Raw genomic sequence first — 21,010 nt, 5'->3', positions numbered from 1 at the left:
GAAGAGACAATGGCAAATAAATAATTTCCCTTATTTTCTTTAATTTGGTACACTATGCCTTTTCCTTCAGTCACCCAATAGGTTTATTAGTGGAAGGGGCTATAATTTCCCCAGTGTGTGTGTTTGTGTGTGTGTGTGTGTGTGTGAGAGAGAGAGAGAGAGAGAGAGAGAGAGAGAGAGAGAGAGAGATTGTGGTTTTTACTTTCCTTTTAATTTAGATTTCTGAAGTTCTTTAGTGCTGATTTTATCTCTGTAGGTGCCTACAATATTGATTCAATAGTTTTTTTCATTCTGTCTATATACATGATTTACAGATCTTACCACTTCACAGATTGCTTTAGTCCAAGCTTTCATATCTAGATTGTTAGTAAGCAACCTAAGCTTTTGCTTGAGCAAGCCAGTATACCTTTTAATTGACTCAGAAGCAATTGGATTATAGAGGTCCCACATTATGCCCTGTTCTTTAGCCTAATCTTGTATTGTTTTCTGTAAAGTGAGTTCCCTTGTCTGATTCTACTATAGCCTAGGTACGATAGATTCCCAATACTCTGATGGTGGATTTTTTTTATCACTTTTTCTGACCAAGTATCCATAATAGTGTATGTGTATAGTTTATTCTCTGATATAGACAAGACCTTTTACATTTCCCAAATTTAACTCAAGTAGCTTCAAAACAATTTGGCTAACATTTGTAGTTGTATCTTTGTCCTTTTTTTCCAACTAGTATTTTTTTGAGGTATAATTGACATATAATGTTAGTTTCAGGTGGAAAACATAATAATTTGATATTTGTATGTATTGAAAAATGATCACCAAAATAAATCTAGTTAACATTCATCAGGCCGGTGGATACCGCCGAGTAAGCAACATTGAAGTCTCTCCTCCCAAAGTCATCATGTCTAAGTCAATCTTCCAAAGAGCTGGAACAGCTGGGGAAGCTCTTTACTGGAGGTTTGAGCTTTGAAACAACAGATGAGAGTCTGAGGAGCCATTTTGAGCAAGGGAGAACACTCACTATGTGGTGATGGGTTATCCAAACACCAAGCACTCCAGAGGCTCTGGGTTTGTCACATGTGCCACTGTGGAGGAGGTGGATGCAGCCATGAATGCAAGGCCACACGAAGTGGATGGAAGATCTGTGAAACCAGAGAGGGCTGTCTTAAAAGAAGATTCTCAAAGACATGGTGCCCACTTAACTGTGAAAAAGACTTTTGTCAGTGGTATTAAAGAAGACACTGAAGAACATCACCCAAAAGATTATTTTGAACAGTATGGGAAAAGCGAAGTGGCTGAAATCACGACTGACTGAGGCTGAGGCAAAAAAAGAGAGGTTTTGCTTTTGTAACCACTGATGACCATGCCTCTGTAGACAAGACTGTCATTCAGAAATATCACAGTGTGAATTGCCACAACTATGAAGGGAAGCCCTATCTAAGCAAGAGATGGCCAGTACTTCATCCAGCCAAAAAGGTCAAAGTGGTTCTGGAAACTTCAGAGGTGATTGTAGAGGTGGTTTGGGTAGGAATGACAATTTTGATCATGGAGAAAACTTCAGCGGTTGAAGTGGCTTTAGTGGCAGCCATGGTGGTCGTGGGGATGGTGGCAATGGGGATGGCTTATTGAAGAGACTTGTCCTTTGCCTTCTATTCTTATTCTGTCTCTATTTTTCTTTATACATATTTTTTTATTTAGGAATAAGAAACATTAAAGCAAATCAATAAAATATAGGTTTATATAGCTTTCCTTTTTTGTTTTAGAGGTCTTATTTTCCATAGAAAATATTCTAGGAATAGTAATATACCTTATATTTCAAAAGTTTTTCTCTATTTCTTTTCTTTCCTGGTAAGAAGAGGAACTTATTCACTTACATGACACAGTGTGATTTTTAGGTTATGTGATTACAGCCCAGTGTTTTCAAAGGACTTTAATCATTACACACTTTTGCTGTTGTTGTTGTTGTCAATCCTCACCCAAGGATATTTTTCCATTGATTTTTGGAGAGAGTGGAAGGGATGGGGAGAGACAGAAAGAGAGACACATTGATGTGAGAGAGACACATAGATTGGTTGCCTCCCCCACACACCCAAGCCTGCAATTGAGGTACATGCCCTTGACCAGGATCCAACCCAGGACCCTTCAGTCTGCAGGCCGATACTCTATCCACTGAGCCAAAGCAGCTAGAGCAAGTATGTCAAACTAAAAGGTTAACACGGGCCAAAGAAACAAGGTTTAAGTTTATGTGGGCTGCATAAAAACAAAAGCTTCAATTTTCATAGAAACCTTGGTTTATTTCGATAGAGACCAGCTGAATACGAAGGGCTGAAATAAATGAGTAATCATTAACGTAAAATAATAGAACATTTTGATAAAAGTTAATATTTTTCTTGAACATTAACTTTCCAAACACTGAATAACTACACAAATTAATAAGCGTAATGCAAATAAACCTATTTTTCTTGTTCTTCGAAAGCGAAATATTTCCTGTTGTGCACACCAAATAAGTCAGTAGAAGACTAATGACGTGGCAATCGGCTGCTAAAATATTCGCTGCTAGTATTAGTGGAGAGAAAGGGTGCGCCTGCGCATAAGGCGCGTAAGACGCGTAAGGGAAATGAATGCAACACGAATATAGTAATCAGTCATTAGCGAACGTTGTAGTTTGTTATTAATAATTATGTATAACAGGATACTAGTATTGTAAAAATTAAGTCATGAAATTTTTATTAAACCATTTCTTACATACCATTTACATTGGCTGGGCTGCAAAAATGTTCGTTGTGGGCCGCATGCGGCCTGCGGGCCACGAGTTTGACATGCTTGAGCTAGGGCTAATCATCACACACTTTTAATGAAACAAAGGGTTGAGCCCCTGAGAATAAGAGACGTATAACACACTGGACTTGCATGCTGGAGGAAAGGGAATGCCCTCATAGTTGTCTGACTTAGGCTACTGTGCGTTACTACTTAGATCTGTGCTTAAACAGGCATCTGGGATGGGTACTTGGGCACCAATATCCTGAGGCTGATAATGCCATGCAGACCATTTCTGAGCTCTCTTTAGAACTCATTGAAAGCCTCAAATTTCTCAGAGCTGGTTTGCTTCATGTACTGAGTACATGATATATAGCACATTAGCTATAGAGCAATGTGCCAATTTATGGGTTTATGATTTTATTTCACCATCTGTCATCACTAACTGTCAGAGATAAAGGTTTAATATGGTTCTATGAATTCCTGATGTCTGTCTTTACTTTTAGGATAAAAAATTCTTTATTTTTCATTTAATTTTTCTTATTATAACCTTGTATGCTTTAGTTGTGCTTAATTAATAAGGGCTTTTCAGCTCTACTCATTTCTTTCCTTTCGCAGTATGAAATGAAGGTGTCCAGCTTACCTAATTTTCTCCTTCATTATACACAAAAACTAGAAGTTCAATTAGAAAAGGAAAGGAACCCATCATGCCTCTTCCCAGGTGTCTGCATTTATTAGAAGAGATCGCCTGAAAGAGAACTGGGAGAGAGAGATATGAAAATGCACATTTCAGTGTGATGATTTTTCAGATGATTAGGTGGGGGGCTTAGCAAAAGTGTGATTATCTCTTGCTAGAGAGCATATTAGAGATCACAACTGTTCAGTAGTGGTTGGCCCAAGTAATTAAAAGATTAATTAGGAGAAAATCTAAGAATGTGGTCATATTCCAGTGAAGAAAAATCACACTAATGAATAAATAAATATGTTGTGATGAATAAATGAACACATTTATGCTTTACTATATAGTCACCAAGCATTTATTAATGATAGGAACATCATATATATTGTATCCAAAGCCAAAAGTTTTGTTTTGTATTCAGTACAAAAGATTGTGTTCAAAGTGAAAGGGCTGCTAAGCAGTTCTGCATTGTAAAGAAAGGCATCAGATTTATCCCCCTAGGACTTGATATAAAAAGGTGGCATCAATTCATTATCACAGCTCTCAGACGTCTGTGCATGTCCCTCATCTGTCTACCTAAATCTAGGCTAAAAGATAATGACTGAGTTATCAGCCTGTGGGAGAGTGCTGTAGATTTTCCTTTTCCATATCTTGAGGGAAGAGAGGGGTTTATTGGAGGATGGGCACTTCAAGAGATCCACTCACAAAGATTGGGAGTATCTGAAAAAGGTGTGAGTTTCATCTGAAGTATAGGCTGGAAGTTTATTAATGTAGTGGGCTTATTAATCTCCCCATGTGCCTATTTGAAAACAGATGTGGAAAGAGCAAGAATAGGGGGGAGAAGGTTGGGCTTTAGGGAAACCACATCTCCACTGTGTAGTAGATAAAGGATAATGATCCTTCCATGGACCAGATAGGCACAGGAAAGGGAACCAGGCTTCAGCCAGAGGTTGCAGAATGTATCTTCAAGTAAAGGTGGATTGGATGAGGTCACAGTGAATAGCTTGTCTACATCAAGGAACTGGCTGTCCTCTTCAGAGCTTTTTGAAGAACCCACATATACTACCCATATGAGAGAGTGAGTCCTTGAATAGGCCTGAACCAAGAACTTTGATAGTCAATGATAGCAGCAGCGTCAATGAAGTCAGAGACATTTGCCCCTTTCCTCCTATCTTCTCCAAGAGTCCACAACCCTAGGAGAGAAGGAGAGACCCATAGAAGAAGGGGAAGGAGGTGGAGAAGTGAAAAGCTCACAAGTGCCAATCATTCTCAGCCAGGGAGGCACGGAGTGTTAAACTGCATTTGTGAGTTAAGTTTTAGATTGTTTTTAATTTTACTGACTGGCTTGTTTTATGCCTGAAGTTGGCTGTAAAGCTATAAGTTCTGCCTGAAATATCATTAAGGGGAAGGAAAGGGGCATTTGATAAAATATATTTAAAATTGGAGATTAAAACAAAAAACTCTTCATGCTTGTACTCCCTTGTGTCAGATCATTCAGACACCCACGAGGAACTGCATGCTCTTACTCCTGACCACTTCTCTGGCTTCATTTCCTCCTGAATTCTGATCACTTTATGTTCCACTGGGCACAAAGTCTCTCTCACCCTAAGACTTGCTGTTCCTTATGCCTGAAATGTTCTTTCCTGGCCTTTCACAAGAGTGGCTCCTGTCTTTCCCCAGGACTCAGCTCAAATACCCGTCCCTCAGAGAGGTGTTTCTTTGCTGTCCTAATGTTGCTCCTCTCCCCTGATGGAGTTACTTTGTGCCATCATCCTGTTAATTTCTCTCATGGCATTTATCACCATCTCTATTTTTTTTAAATCTGTTAATCCTCACCAGAGGATATTTTTTCCATTGATTTTTAGAGAGAGTGGAAGGGAGAGAGAGAGGTGGAGAGAGAAACATTGATGTAGAGAGAGACATATCTATGGGTTGCCTCCCGCATGCCTCCACCCCTGACCAGGGCTGTGGATGGAACCCGCAACACAGGCACACTCCCTTGATCAGGCATTGAACCTGTGACCATCAAGTGTGTGGTTGCCACTCTATCCATTTAGCCACACTGGCCAGGGCTCTAATTACTTTACTTGTGTATTGGCATTGAATCAGTTTATTCTATTTCTGAATATCTCAGTGCCTGGGATATAACTACTCAAACATGTGTTAATGAATGGTGAAATTAGCCTCAATAATTCAAGAGAACCTTAAGGTTACTAGTAAACAGTAATAATTGCCATGTCCCTCTCTCCCAAGTGTAAACTGGTGGCTAAAGACAGAAATTAATTAGGGCTCTGTCCCAAGGCCTTTCACTGTAGAGAAACAGATGCTTCAATCAGCTCTTTTTCTTTTGGCAAAATCATTCCCTTTAGAAAGCAAAATACAGTAATTTATATTTATATATCAGGTGCTTTAAACATGTACTCATTTACTTTTTAAAGTCAGGCTAGCTGTGTAGCTCAGTTGATTGGAGCATCATCCCAATACACAAAGGTTATGGATTTGATCTCTGATCAGGGCATATACAAGAATCCATAAATGGGCAGAACAAATTTATGATACAAATCTCTCTCTCTCTCTCTCTCTCTCTCTCTCTCTCTCTCTCTCTCTCTCATCAATTTAAACAATTTTTACACTCTTTAAAATCAGTATTGCCATTTTATAGATTCAGAATCTAAGGGCTCAATGAGTATAGGACTTGAAATTTGTTATGCCATCATTACATCTAAGTCTATTTGGCTCTGAAGTCTGTTCTCTACCTGGAACACCATAGTGCTTTCCACCTTAAACTCTGATCACTGGTGATAACATCTATGATATCACTGTGGCTGATGGCTTAATGGAGTTGATATGCCTCTAACTCACTGTTTATGACTTTGAAGAGGAATCAGGGGCTCATTATAACAGCTCGGATTTGTTTGTTTTAGCTTGTTTTACATCTATTGTTTGGACAGAACCCTAAAGGCCAAATGAATAAAACTGTAGATTCATCTTTCACTGATTGTCTGGGACAAGGATTGTCTGTGCAAGTGACTCACTGGAAAGTGTTTTCAGGAGAAATTGGTAAGGGTTTGGGAGAGGCAGAAACCAAGCCAAGGGCTAGCCTCAGATCAAGTACTGGGGAGGGTTTTAAGTCCTGCAGGGGAATTGTTAAGTGTAGGCCACACCTCAGAGTCACTTTGTCCTGAGGAGAAGGGCTGGGCTTTTATATTTCCCTGCCAGTCACTGGCTGGGGAAGGGAGAGGGGCGTGCAGATGTGAACTTGCAGGCACACTTGCTCTCTGCTCCTGCTGCCCAGCTGTGCCAGAACTCAAGAGCCCCCAGAGGAAGATATTTCTGCGTACAGTATAGGCTGTTTGAGGCAAAAGCAGACCAGACCTGAGAAAGGCTGTGCAGAAATGGCAGAAGGGATCCCAGGGGATCTGGGTGGAGCACCACAAGAGCCCATTACACTGATCATAACTCTCTCATTTAAAAGGAAAATTAAATCCCTCTTGTGCAAGGAAAAATTGAAGGCCTGCTTCTTTTTTTTTTTTTTTATCATGCTTGGGCTATTTAATTTAAGCTCTAGTGAGAACTTGTTTTAGCTGGATATTTTGAAATGCAGATGTAGGGTGACAGTGTTGCAAGTTGGCTCTCCGTGGGAATAGTATATGTAAGGTTCTAGTTGAGGCATGGGCTCTTAAGTAGCACGTCATCAGAGCATGCATCATCACCGATTTATGGGCACTGACTGCATTCTGACACTACCTTCATGGTTTGCTCAGCCCTAAACCTCAGCACATTATTGCTTCAGGGGCCAAATGCTCTTAAGGGAATTTATGGGATGCCTCTCTTTCTAGTCTCTTCTTCATAACTTGAGAACCTTTACAGTCCTTTCATAACTTTCAGTTCAATTTCATTTCTGTGCTCCAGTTTTCTGATCCACCCAGCAATTTCTTCCTTTGACATGCTGGCAGAATCTTTGGCTCTCTTTTTCCTCAGCTCTTCCTTGGTTAAATAGAAACACAATGCAACAACTAACCTTTATTTCTTTATGCACTTTCCCAAATACAATACTTTCCTTTTTCCTTTTGAGTTTAAATTACTCTCTAATAACTTTAGTTTAATTTGCTTATTTTTGTTGCAGGTCACATTAATTTCACAGACAATAGAAAAACCTAAAATAAGGTTAAAGTACAGTGGAATTCTACAGTTATTTTGCCAGCATAGAATTTGATTTATAGTTATTTGCCAGATCTGATTTCTTATCTCAAAAAAAGAGATAAGCATAACATTCTAAATATTTTCAGATATCTATGAAAATAGTTACCAATTAAATAAGCTATAATTAATACTTTGCAAAATAAATGTATGTATGCATACATATATCTGTATACATTCATTATAAAGTTTAAAGATATAAAGGATGTATACACATATTATTATAAATTTCATATAGCTAATCTGTACATCTTTCAATTTATTTGTATCTTCTTCAGTTTCTCTCATCAATGTTGTACAGGTTTCAGTGTATAGCTCATTCACCTCCTTGGTTAAATTTATTCCTAAGTATTTTATTGTTTTTATGCTATTGTAAATGGGATTGTTTTCTTTCTCTTTTACATAGATCACTATTAGTGTATAGAAACATACCTGACTTTCTTTGCTGATTTTATATTCTGCAATTTTACTGACTTGGTTTATATGGTCTAACAGCCTCTCTACATGGCTAGCTTGAGCTTCCTTACAGTATGGTGGTCTCAGGGTAGTCAAACTTTTATACTTGATGGCTGGCTTCCTCCCCATCCCCCCAGCAATTGTTCCAAGAAGTAGGTTGCAAGGCTTCTTTGTCCTGGCCTTGGAAGTCCCTCAGCATCACTTCAGCTGCATTCTATTGGTTAAATAGGAAGAGAGGGGAAGGGACTCTATACAGATGTGAACAATGGGAGGTGTGGTTCATTAGGGGCCATGTTTGGAGATTAGCTACCAAGAATATGGCTTTTTCACTATTTTATGACAGGTAGGGCCTAAAATTAATGAAAAATTAAAATGGAGATTTAGTGAAAAACAAGCCTTAAATTAATAGCATATTATCAGCCTAGTAACAACTTACCTAATGACTTCCTATGGTCCTTGAAACTATTTTGTGTTGCAAGTTGACTCATGCATGTTTTCAGGGAATTAATCTAGATCCAGGAATCTAGGCATTTCAGAGCTGAAAGTGACCCTAGATGTTTTTATCTCTTCCTCACATGTTATAGACAAGAAACGTGGGGCCCAGAGACGTTAGAAAGACGTGCTCACGGTAATTAATACAAGCAGTTTGTGGCAGAACCACAAATAGTACTCAGGACTTTTTCAATGTTCTTTCCTATGTTTTATTTTATTATGAATAAGCCTCTGTGTCCTCTGGGAAGATGCTGTATTCATATGAATTTAGTAATGTGGGAAGTAGTGGTAGGTGGGAGAATTTATTACTTAGTAAATAGGGTGTGAATCTAACCCTTTTTTGTAAACTATTTCCAATAGTTTTTATGACCTACCATTTAAAAATTTAGAAATACTGTATGCATTGCTTCATTTCACTTTGTGACAGGGAATAAAATAAAGTTTTAACTTATGGTGTGTGGTTGAAAAACCAGGACCAACCTGTTTCACAATACCTAAAGCTTCTTGGGAATGACTTTTGGGTCTTGGGTTCGACCAGGTATTGGAACTGCCAAGGGAACAGAGATGCTTAGTACAGGGGATGAGAAGTAATTGGAATATACTAAGAAATCTGTTCTGGTTTTTTTTAATACAAATCAATTTCTTCCAGAACTTTTCTAGGAGGTATGATGTGGATTATATGGAGGGAGGATGGTGGACACTAAGTAAGTTTGAGGGTTCTCTCGGATTGAGGTGCCATTTAGTGGTAGATCCCAGATTCAGAGTTTGAGCCATTGAGCTCAACTACTCATTTGCTCTGGCAGGAGATAATCCTGTCTGATTACCAAAAGCAGCTGTGAGCCAGATGAGACTGGCAGTGCTTGCTGGAGTCTATTCCCCGGAGCGTCTGTACTCCAGAACACATATGCTTTATCCTATTCTTGCCTCCACCTATGATCAAGCTAATCCCTGCCTTCATTCTTTTTCCTGTTTTGTGCTCTCTTCCACCTAGTCAAACCTCATCTAGCCTTCTAGGCCAACTTGAAGTTCAATGCAGCATTCTCTGACTCTCTAATCTATTTCACCATGTCTGGGAGAGCCTAGTGCCCATGTGTTTGCTGAATTGGGTATGTGGTCACAGTCTAGATAGGCAGTGTATGAAGGTGCTAAGATGCAGGCTTTGGATTCAAATTTGGAATAAAATCCTGATTGTGCCACTCAGTAGCTATATGACAGAACTTGGACAAGTAATTTGAACTCCTCATGCTTCAGCCTACCCATCTGTAAAGTGGGGAAATTTATATTGCTTTTACCTCCTAAGATTCTTCTGAGGGTAAATTTTAATGCATAAATGGCTTAGAAAAGTTCCTGGCATTTAATAAGATCTCAACAATATTAGCCATTTTTATTATTCTGCCATAAGGAGGCTTCTGTTCTTTTTTTTTTATACTCTCTAATATTTATTTTCCTTCAAATCTTAAGAAAATAACAAACAGTAACAAGAATTATAATGATAATATTCAAAACAATAAATTCTGACATGTCGAATCCAACTTCAAAAGAGAAAACAAAAAAAAATAAAAATAAATCATGTTTGTTTCCTCTGAGTCACTAACACACTAACAAGTCAATGTAATTGTTGGCCTTTATGAGACTGGCTTGAGAAGCATTCCTGGGCAATAAATAAACGTTATAAATGGCACTTTATGAAAGCTTCTGAACAGCATGACCTACTTCCTGTGCTCTACAGCTACCATAATCCAGGAGGAACTAAACTAACAAAATTCATAAGACAAATAAATTGTAATATTGAACCAGAAGCTCTTGGCAGGCTTTAACAGGGTCAGTTCTTGCTGAAGTTCTCACTGAAATAAGTTAAAATGCCATTGACTTACCAGGGCTTTGTAGGACAGGTTCTACCTGGTTTTGAATTTGTTTTTAGAGAAGGTTTGTACATGGGAACATTGGGTTAATACATTCATATTCCTCTCTGGATATTATATTATATATATACATATATATTAAGGCAATTATATGTAATTAAGATAATTTCTAAGGTAACATTATAGTTAAGACATTATACAGAGGCTCTTTTGAGAGTAATAGGGGACACTATCAATAGATAAGCCAGGACAGCAGATCTAGAGCTCTCCACAAATGAGAGCCATACTGACTGTAGTCATCAATAAACGTGAAATCCATTCATGGTAGAAAGAATGCTTGTGAGAGTGTCCCTCTCCTGGTTTTTATTTGAAGGCTTCTTTGGTTTAGATCTGTTTTTCTGTGTGTCTGAACCTTTATACACCTCTGTCAGTGACTGGCTGCCTAGCACTATAGATAAGTGCAGTTGTCGCTATTGGTCATGGGTTAAAAAATTAAGGAATAGTAGCAGCTCTTCGGAGTCCAAAGTTAAAGACAGTTTTTTCTAAAGGGAACTAAAAAATACAGAGGAGTCATCATTCAATTGTAATGAAGAACCTAGTAGCTACATCTGCATCACAGACCAGCTGCGTCGTTGCAGTTTTATGAGGCTGAAACTTTCATGCATGTTTTATGCTCCTCTTTTTAATTTTTGGAAGGCAGTGTCTCTAGCTACTGCTATTCCACACACCCTACATGCTAAATCCCAACTTTTCTCTTTCACTATTTCAGAGAGATGTTTCTCCATTATACAAGTGACCTTGAAATGGAAACGTTGATTTCAAGAGGTTTTAGATCCTGTGCATTTTCCCCTCTTTAGACCATGAAATCTGGTCATGGAATGCATTGGTTTATTGAAGGTTCCCTGGGGCTTTGAACCATGTGACTTCAGATTTCCTGCATTCTTTCTTTTTTTGAGTGTGTGTGTATGTGTATGTGTGTGTGTGTGTGTGTGTGTGTGTGTGTGTGTGTTTTCTGTGCACCATGAATGTATCTTTAAACCAAGTTTTCTGACAAGAAAAATTCAGAGTGTTCCTCTATGGACAATGAAAGATGCTTAAACTCAAAAAGATTAAATGCTTTTCTCAATGAATAATGAAGGAGTGGTTGGATCAGCCTAGAATCCCTTTTTCTTGAATCTTGTGTCAGTGCTCCAAACTCTGTGTCTAATTGTGCCTGAAGTAACATTTCACTAACAAAACATCAAGTTCTGGCTTAGCTATCTTGTCTAGGCATTATAGATCCAGCACAGTAAAGTAATTCAGTTTGCTTCTAGTTGTTCATAGGAATTAAGTTTGTCAAAACCACCTGAACTAACTTGACTCTTTTAACAAGAGGTCACAATGAATCCTATCTAAGAAAGAGGGAATATGCTAATTGACCATCACTCCATCACAAAGATGGCTGCACCCACAGCTGAGGCCAAGTTCCCATAAGGAGCCTTAACAAGCAATCAGCAGGGACCTGAGGCTACGCCCTCCCCTACCCGGCAGGGCTTGACAGGGGACCTCAAGGTTCCCTTCCCATCCTGGTGCTGGGCTAGGGGACCTCAGGCTGCTCCCCCCGCCCCAGTGCCAGGCCAGGGGACTGCAGGCCACACCCCCCACCAGGTGGGGCTTGACAGTGGACTTCAGGCCGCGCCCCCCACCCAGCGGGGCTTGATAGGGGATCTCAGGCCATGTCCCCCACCTGGCAGGGCTTGACGGAGGACCTAAAGGCATGCCCCTGGCCCCAGTCTGGGCTGGCGGACTTCAGGCCACACCCCCCATCCTGGCGCCAGGCCAGGGGACCTAAGGCTATGCCCCCTGCCTGGCAGGGCTTGACAAGGGTGGGACTGGCCAGGTCTGGATCTAGCCCAATGTGGGGGGGCGGCTGGGTCTGGGTCTCACGTGATTTTTTTTTTTAATATGTTTTATTGATTTTTTACAGAGAGGAAGGAAGAGTGATAGATAGTCAGAAACATCGATGAGAGAGAAACATCGATCAGCTGCCTCCTGCACACCTCCTACTGGGGATTGTGCCCGCAACCAAGTTACGTGCCCTTGACCGGAATCGAACCCGGGACCCCTCAGTCCGCAGGCTGACGCTCTATCCACTGAGCCAAACCGGTTTTGGCTGGGTCTCACGCAATTTTGAGGTGCATGTGGGTGGGCAGGGACTTGGCTCTGGGTCCCATGGTGAACCCCAGACTCTGACAGGAGGAAGGTTTTCAGATACATTTTACTAATTTTCTTTCATCTCTGACACTTCTATTATAGAGAAAGGGCAAATAGCAATATTAAATTATTTCCTCTAATTAATCCCCTTTTAATGTGCACAAATTTTGTGCACCGGGTCACTAGTAGTTAATAATCTACTTCAAGCCTGGAAATGCTGAAGCTGGACACTGTGAGAAAATAGGGATGGAAAGTGAATCTGAGAAATAATGAACAGGTTTTAGAGAAGTGGGTCAAATAATCAGCTGGGCAACTGCTCTATAATGAGTTGTTGGAGTCGAGTATGGGGTCTTTCCTGTGAACCCCAGTTGTTCCAGTAGCCCTGGGTTCAGCTTTACATGTGTTCTGTTGCAAAACTGTTTTGTTTTGTCTTTTAGTGGGGGTTTTGCACAATGTATGCCACCAATGCCTGAGTTATTGACAGTGTTTCAGGGAAAGAATAAATGTTCTCTATAGTGGGATTAGTGGTAAATGATTTGTAATGATTTTTCAAATTACAAATGAATCAGAAAACCATTATTTGACTTGTTCTGAGTAAGTACTAGAGTTATGCTAAATTTGCACATTTTCTGAAACTTGAGAGGCAATTTCAAACACATTTGCTATTTTGTCCTTATTCTGGATGTGGAGAACTTACGTAGCAGATTCCCTGGAACTAGGCTCTCTTTTTCATTTCACCTCCCTCCCCGCTCCCCCTTCCAATTTGTTAGCTATTTAAGTATTTAATAGCCACTCTAAACATAGATTCTTTCGTTTCTAACTTCCAAAATGCCTTGAACTGCCAAAAAGAAATTAAACCAAAACTATTAAATGAGGCTTTGGGGCATCCATAAAGTTAGAATTCTATCTAATAAAGAGGGAATATGCTAATTGACTGTCACACCCTCACAAAGATTACGGCACCTACAGCCAATAAGGATAGAATATGCTAATTGACTGCCACGCCCTCAAAGATGGCAGCACCCACAGCCACAAGATGATGGCACCCAGTTGCCTCAGCCCCACCAGGGTGGCAGGCACGCGGCCGCTCTGCACACCTGCCTGCAGAGTCCCCCAGTCCCCTCAGCCCCCCAGCCGCCCAGGGCCAACCGGAGGCACAGGCAAGCCTCAGATGGTGGCTGCCCAGCCAATGCCTGAGGCACAGGCAATCCTCAGATGGCAGCTGCCCAGCCGCCCAGGGCTGCCCAAGGCTCAGGTAACCAGGGCTGGCCGAGGCTTGCACTGCCAGTAATGGCAGCAGCAAAGGTGTCACCTTCCCCTGATTGCTGTATGGCCTCCTGCCCCTGAAGGCTCCCAGACTGTGAGAGGGGGCAGGTCGGGCTGAGGGACCCCCCCCTCCAGTGCATGAATTTTCATGCACCAGGCCTCTAGTTTTAGTATAAAAGAAAAAGGAAAGTCCCTTGCGAGGGTTATTGACTATGCTTTTCTTAGGTACGTGAACTATATCACATACACATCTTTGATATTTGGGATGAAATAATGTCCTTGTAAATTTATTTTAAAAAGCAATTCATAAAATTTTTCAGGTTCCTAGATTAGATGGCATCAGACTAAAGATAATATAAGTGGGCACTGCCATGAAGCTTGAAAATTAAGTTGGTTTTCATTGTGAATGCAAAAGTCTTCCTAGGCACTATGTGTGTGCTGTGTACCTGGCCTCCTTCAAGCTGGAGAGGCCCAATTTTTGTCCTATGAAGGAACTGCACAGAATTCTGCCCACGTGTTCACCTACCTTTTTTAATTGTTTAAAGTATTACATATGTCTCCTTTATCCCCGATTGACCCCTCCCCAGTCACTCCCACCCCCCACTTCCGCACTCTCCCCTGCCTTTCCTCTGAGGTAGGAGGGTCTGTTTAGTGTTTCTATGTCTCTGGATCTATTTTTGTTCATCATTTTATGTTGTTCATTATATCCCACATATAAGTGAGATCATATGATATTTTTCTTTCACTGACTGGCTTATTTCACTAAGCAATAATGCTTTCCAAGTCCATCCATGCTGTTGCAAATGGTAAATGTTCCTTCTTTTTTATAGCAGCATAGTATTCCATTGTGTAGATGTACCACCATTTTTTAATCCACTAATCTGCTGATGGGCACTTAGGCTGTTTCCAAATCTTAGCTATTATAAATTGTGCTGCTATGAACATAGAGGTGCATATATCCTTTCTGATTGGTGTTTCTGATTTCTTGGGATATAGTCCTAGAAGTGGGATCACTGGGTCAAATGGGAGTTCCAAAACAACAATGAGGTACCTACCATCTTACACCTGGCAGAATGGCTATCATCAACACATCAACAAACAACAGGTGCTGGGGAGGATGTGGAGAAAAAGGAATCCTTGTGCACTGCTGGTAGGAATGCAGACTGGTGCAGCCACTGTGGAAAACAGTACGGCATTTCCTCAAAAAGTTAAAAATGGTCACCTACTTTTGTGGAGACAGGCCTGTACGCTCAACAACTCCCTGGGCTTCCCACATGCAAGATTTCACTTGGTAATGTCTGGTGTGGTGTCACAAGGCTACTTTGTTTGGGGTTTAAAAGAAACATGCAAAATTTATACATTCATTATACACACATGAGTCATAGAATCATGAAAGTTAGAGCTAGAAAGGAACAGCTTGAGGTCATCTACATAAAACCCCTCATTTGTCACTGCTATCTGGCCTCTCTCATTTATACCTAAAATAATTGACAGTAGTGACATCCAACAACATTTTAATTTCTAATATTAGATATCTCTTTTTCCACAGAAGTACTAGAAAGTAGCAAGTGTATCAAATTTCTCAGCACTTAAAGAACTTTGAAAAATAACCCCAATTTTCCCCCTTCACATATAACTAATATAAATTACCTCTTGGAAATGGAATGACCATGTTTTGAGGCACCGTGTTCTTTTCAATCCATTCATTTTCCTGATATTCTGTGGAAAATAATCAAAAAGTCTCCTAGGCTGGTGAGGCAGGATTTTCCAAATTCCCTTTTATACATGTTCCATAAGTGTTGGCTTTCTTCTTTATGAATTGTAGGAATGATGCTTACTTAGTCTAGTACACTGAGAGAGATTTTTAGTTTTAAACTACTCTTCATTGAATAGTAAACTACTCAAATATGATTTAAAATTCCTCTTGACAGTTGTTGCCTTTTTTTATTTTGACACAATTTGGTTCAATAAAAATAATCTGAAATCAAATCACCTCATTTTGGCCTTAATCTGAACCTTTTAATATACTTTCACAACCTTCAGAAAAATATGCTACAAGGATTCAAAAGGACAGTAAGAACCTTCTGATAGAGGATATTCTTTTATTTAAGAGACTGTCAATGATGATTCCAAGCATTCCTTTTTCTAAGGTTTGGTATAGATTTCAGAGAAAAATACCTACTAGCTGCTCTGGCAGACCAAAAGAGAAGCATCTTCTATACGTAGATAATGTGGAAATACTTTCACATTCGAAGAATGCCCTTACAAAGCAAGATTGAGCCCTGGCCAGTGTGGCTCAGTTGGTTGGGCATTGTCCCGTGCACTGAAAGGTTGTGGGTTCGAATCCTGGTCAGGGCACATACATAGGTTGTACGTTTGATTCCCAGTCAGGGTGCATACAGGAGGCCATTGATAAATGTTTCTCTCTCACATCGATGTCTCTCTCTCTCCTTTTCTCTCTCTCTCTCTCTCTAAAATCAATGAAAATTATATCCTCCAGTGAGGAAAAAATAAAATATATAAATTAAATTTAAAAGAGCAAGATTGATGCATGTTAAAATTTGCATATAAACTATTAAAGCAAAAACAAGAATTCAATTTGTACTTTATATTATTGATTTAAAAAATAACTCTGAGAGTTGTCTTTATTAATTAGTGACTAGCCAAATAATTGTCAGTTAAACATGGTAGAAGCTTATTTGTCTCTCGCAGTAATAGTCAGGAGGCAGACAGTCCAGGGCTGGTAGGGATACTTGTTTCCATGAGATTATCCAGAGACCAACCTCTGCCCTTTATTTCTCTCTGATTTCCCTGGTTGTGGTTCCTGTCCTCATGGTAAATGACAGAACTCCAGGCTTTATACCATCAGTCAAGCATCGGGGAAGGGGAGGATAAAGAAGTGACATGGCCTCTTCTGAAAGGACAAATCCAGAGGGGTCAGTTTCTATCAAGTCTATTGCATAAAAAGTAGTCCATGGTGACACTCAACAGAACAAGAGGCTGGAGAGTGTGGTTCTTATTCTGGGTAGCCAGGAGGCAGTGGAAATCAAGGTTTTTTTTTGTCCTAAAAGGGCAAAGGAGGGAATACATGGGGGGGGGGGGGCGGGGGGGCAGGGGGGAGAAGTGGGGGGCGGGAAAGCAACTAGCAATCTCACTGATAATGTCTGATTGTTAGAGTCACTTTGAGAACTTTTAAAATACGTAATCCTGGGACTTCACCCATGGAATTCTGATTCCGTAGGACTGGTTTAGGCTCATTGGCCAAATTATTCCCAAACTGTATCTCAGTGATAAGGTAAATCACCAGAAAGTTACATTTCCGTATAATTACCTTTGCAGAAACCCATTATGTAATCAGTTTTCAAAAGGAAAGATAATAATAAACAGTCATATGTGAAGCCAGTATGTTGTGGGTCCCTCCTCTCCCCCCCACCCCCCGCCTTTCTTGTTTTCCCTTTTTCTCATTCCTCTGTAACTGCATCATCTTCCTGTAGAAAGAACAAAACTTCCACTCCCACCTGTTGTAGGCTAAGCAGTGACACTCTAGGATGGCTGGAGGACTAGTCAACTCTATGCTCTGGGTTCTTCCTGACTTCCCACAGAGAGAATCTTGTGGAATTTTCTGAATGCGTTAATCTCCTCCCAAAGCATTCTCTCCCTGGTTACACTTTTGAGGTATTTCTGTTTTTATGAGAAGACACTGAGTTTTTATAAAATGAATCAACTTCAAACTCCAAAGTCACTGAGCTAAGAATAAAGATTTTGAAGTCCAAGGAATGTAACTTCAAAATCTATATGCTTAGACTCTCTACTCTCTTTTTGCACTATATATGGTGGGAATTATAGCACACTTATTCTTTCCATAGTTTGAAAGACCTTCCAATATTCTAGAAACAGTATCATGTCTATCAGATTACTTATCACATTTTATTTTAATTGCTTATTTTTGTTCTTATTTGCCATTGCACTCGTTGTAAGCTCAGTGAAATAATGTTTGTCTGTTCTCTACTAATTGTCATCACTATATGCAGCGTTTTGTACAAAGTAGGCAAAACAATAAATACTCATTAAATTACTTACTAGATGACTGGATGAAAAAAAAAAAAAGAGCTACCTTTCTCTGTGACCGTGGAATTTTTCTGTCATCAATAATTTACCCATTTCTATAATCTCAAGGCTTTGGGGGGTAAGGGGGAATAGTTACTTCTCAGAAAAATCTTAGAGATCTTTGGTATATTGTCATGAGTTAATTTTCTTTCATGGCTCATAAATTGATTATGAAGGAAATTTCAGAAGGATAGTTGTGTGTGTGTGTTTAATGGTTTAAGGAGAGGCAACATTAGGTGTTCTATTATGACAAGTGTGGGGGGTGGGGGAGACCCAGAATTTAGAACCAAAAAACTAGGGTATGAATCCCAGCTGTGAACAGTCTTAAGTAAGAACATCAAACAATTTAAACTTCAAATGTCTCATTTTAAATTGAGAATAATACTTGCAGGAATTCATGGTTTATTTGTTATTAAATAGGAGATGACATATGTGAAACTTCTTTGAGAAAAAAATTTCAATATTATTATGTAAACTATTAAATTTCCAATTTATTGGTTAAAATGTCATAAATTATAACCATAATATCTTTGAGTGTAGGATGGTACATTAGTGCCTCAATTGTGTTTCTGCTATTAAATATATTTTTATTGATTTCAGAGAGGAAAGAAGAGGGAGAGAGAGATAGAAACATTAATGATGAGAAGAATCACTGATGGGCTGCCTCCTGCACGCCCCCCACAACCCAGGCATTTGCCCTGACTGGGAATCAAGCTGTGACTTCCCATTTCATAGGTCAATGCTCAACCACAAAGCATCACTGGCCAGGCTTTGCTCTTTTTACATTAAAGTCTCAGAAGAAATGGGTGGGGCTTAATTTTTAACTTTCTCCATTTATCTTTGAACAATAGCTATGCCTGTTATTTTCATTGATGCATTCATAAAATAGAATATATACTTATATCCAACATTTCAAAGAGTATTTAACTATTTGGACTTTTAGAAGTATGGCTTTGTAATGTTGTCCTATAGTGTTATGTGGGTTTTTAAATAAACTTTAAAATTAGTTAATTTCACTAAACAATTTGCAAAGTAAAAATAATTTTTAATTTCTCATTTTGAAAGAAGTCACATTTGAGCAATAAACAATATTATATCTCCATTTTGGTAGAATTAAACAATGACAGATGTCTTCTATTCTTTTCTGGTCTTATCAAGAATATGAAGAATCATTACTAAAGCTTTATCATAATAAAACATAATTAAGTTCTAGCAATTGAATAATATTGCACTTCACAGTGTCAAAAATTCAGAATGCATATATGTTAAATGAAATTTGGACTCAAGACATTTACTTTTACTGTAATTAGGTTACAAAATATAAACCATAGAGAAGTGGCAAGCCTCTATAGTTCACCAGCAATTATATTCTAAAGATCACTTGAAAACAAATACAAGGAGGATCCAATTAAAGAATAAGCCCAGTAGTTCCTTAAAGATGAATGTGGATGTGTTTCAGTTTCACAGGGCTGAGACTATTTTTTCAATGGATTTCAAGTATCTGATTATACTTTTATCCTGAGCAGTACAATAAAACAGTCAGCTTTCCTTAAAAGTTATGGGAACACACAAATTCCCAGGATGGTTAATATCTTTGTAACTTACTTTAAAAACTTAGTTGTCCTATAAAATGTATTTTGCTAGCATGATATACATTGAAGGGGCACAAACGTCCAAGAAAACTGCCTTTCAGATATATATCAACTAAATCACTGCCCTTGTGGCTTCCCCAAATCACTTGTCTTTAAGATAAGCATCATAAAGGAACAACTCATTTCATTGTGTTTTTTCCCTATGATCTTTATTAGAACTTACTTGGTTTACTGTACATATACATTATCTGCATAACTTTAAAAACTCCAGATACCAATAAGTCTTGTTTGGGCATTATTTTGTTAGGTCTCGCCTCTCTAAGCACTGAAGGATTAATCTGGTTAACCATTTGAAAAGAACTAGACATACACTGTAAAATAACATGTGTGATATGTAAACCATTAATTTAAGTGCAAATACAAACAAAGACCAAATATAGGTATATCTTCTAAATGTCTATTGGTCCATTACTAACTATATCTTAATTAGGAGTGGATAAGACTGATGTATGTTTTTTGGTGGTGTTTGTATAGCTTCATTTGTTTATTCCTTTCCTGACACTCACGCCCATTCACATCTCACACTGTTCTGTGACATGTTACAATATTAAGCAAGGTCATTTTTTACTCTGGGTAACTCAAACAGAAAGTGGAGTTACTGGATGGAGCCACACACAATCCAAAAAAGCTAAGCAATCATGCTTCTGGGAGGCAGGGCTGAGAAGTGGGTCTGGGACCTCAGTAATGCGTTCGTGGAGCTTCTTTTGGACTGCTGCCCTTGTTGTGACTCAGCCCAGTCCTCATGGGACCCCAGGTCTTTCTAGTCAAACTCTAGATCCATCAGAGATGGCAAGAAGGTAGTGGAATGGCACAAATGTGGTAATGCTGGGATTGTTGTGAGCCAAGTCATTTGGTTTGTCACAATCAGGCATGTCATCAGGGCTGGTAAGATATTTGGAAGAATTTCTTTTCCTGATACCAGTAATCCCTCAGAGTTCAAGGTTTGAGCACGAAATCTCCGTCCTTTATTTTCACACATCTACTTATTTCTAATTGCATTTGTTCTCGTTCAGATTGTGCAGTGCTGCAGTTACAAATGCTACTGCCTCAAAGGACAAAATGTCTACTTCCGTCTGTGCTTCTGGGGCAGGATGGACTCACCTGGCTATCTGAAAGATTCATCTGGTTCTCAGAAGTAATTTACTCTGTAGTTAATTCCTGTCTTTACTATTAAATATTTCCCCTTTAATTTCTACAGGTCTCTTCATAATTAGATTTCTAGAGTTTTTACCATTTGATTATATTATGTTGGTTAAAGCATGGCACGAATCTGGACAGTGCTTTATTTCAATCCAGTCATAAGACCCTGGAGAGGTTGGCTGAATATGGCAAGATTTGTTTCAATGTTTATT

At 39.2% G+C, this 21,010-nt stretch overlaps 1 pseudogene across 1 annotated transcript; it reads left to right on the top strand.

The window, feature by feature from the left end:
* Window positions 1-895: 895 nt before the first annotated feature.
* LOC308250732 (heterogeneous nuclear ribonucleoprotein A1-like) lies at window positions 896-20,797 on the top strand (annotated as a pseudogene). The gene is made up of 2 exons: window positions 896-1,631; window positions 20,672-20,797. The product of its transcript is annotated as a heterogeneous nuclear ribonucleoprotein A1-like (transcript).
* The last annotated feature ends 213 nt before the right edge of the window (window positions 20,798-21,010 follow it).

This window comes from Plecotus auritus, assembly GCF_963455305.1.
Source record: "Plecotus auritus genome assembly, chromosome: 6".
Lineage (NCBI taxonomy): Eukaryota > Metazoa > Chordata > Mammalia > Chiroptera > Vespertilionidae > Plecotus > Plecotus auritus.
The sequence above is the reverse complement of the archived record's forward strand: the minus strand, read 5'-3'. Positions and strand labels throughout refer to the sequence as shown.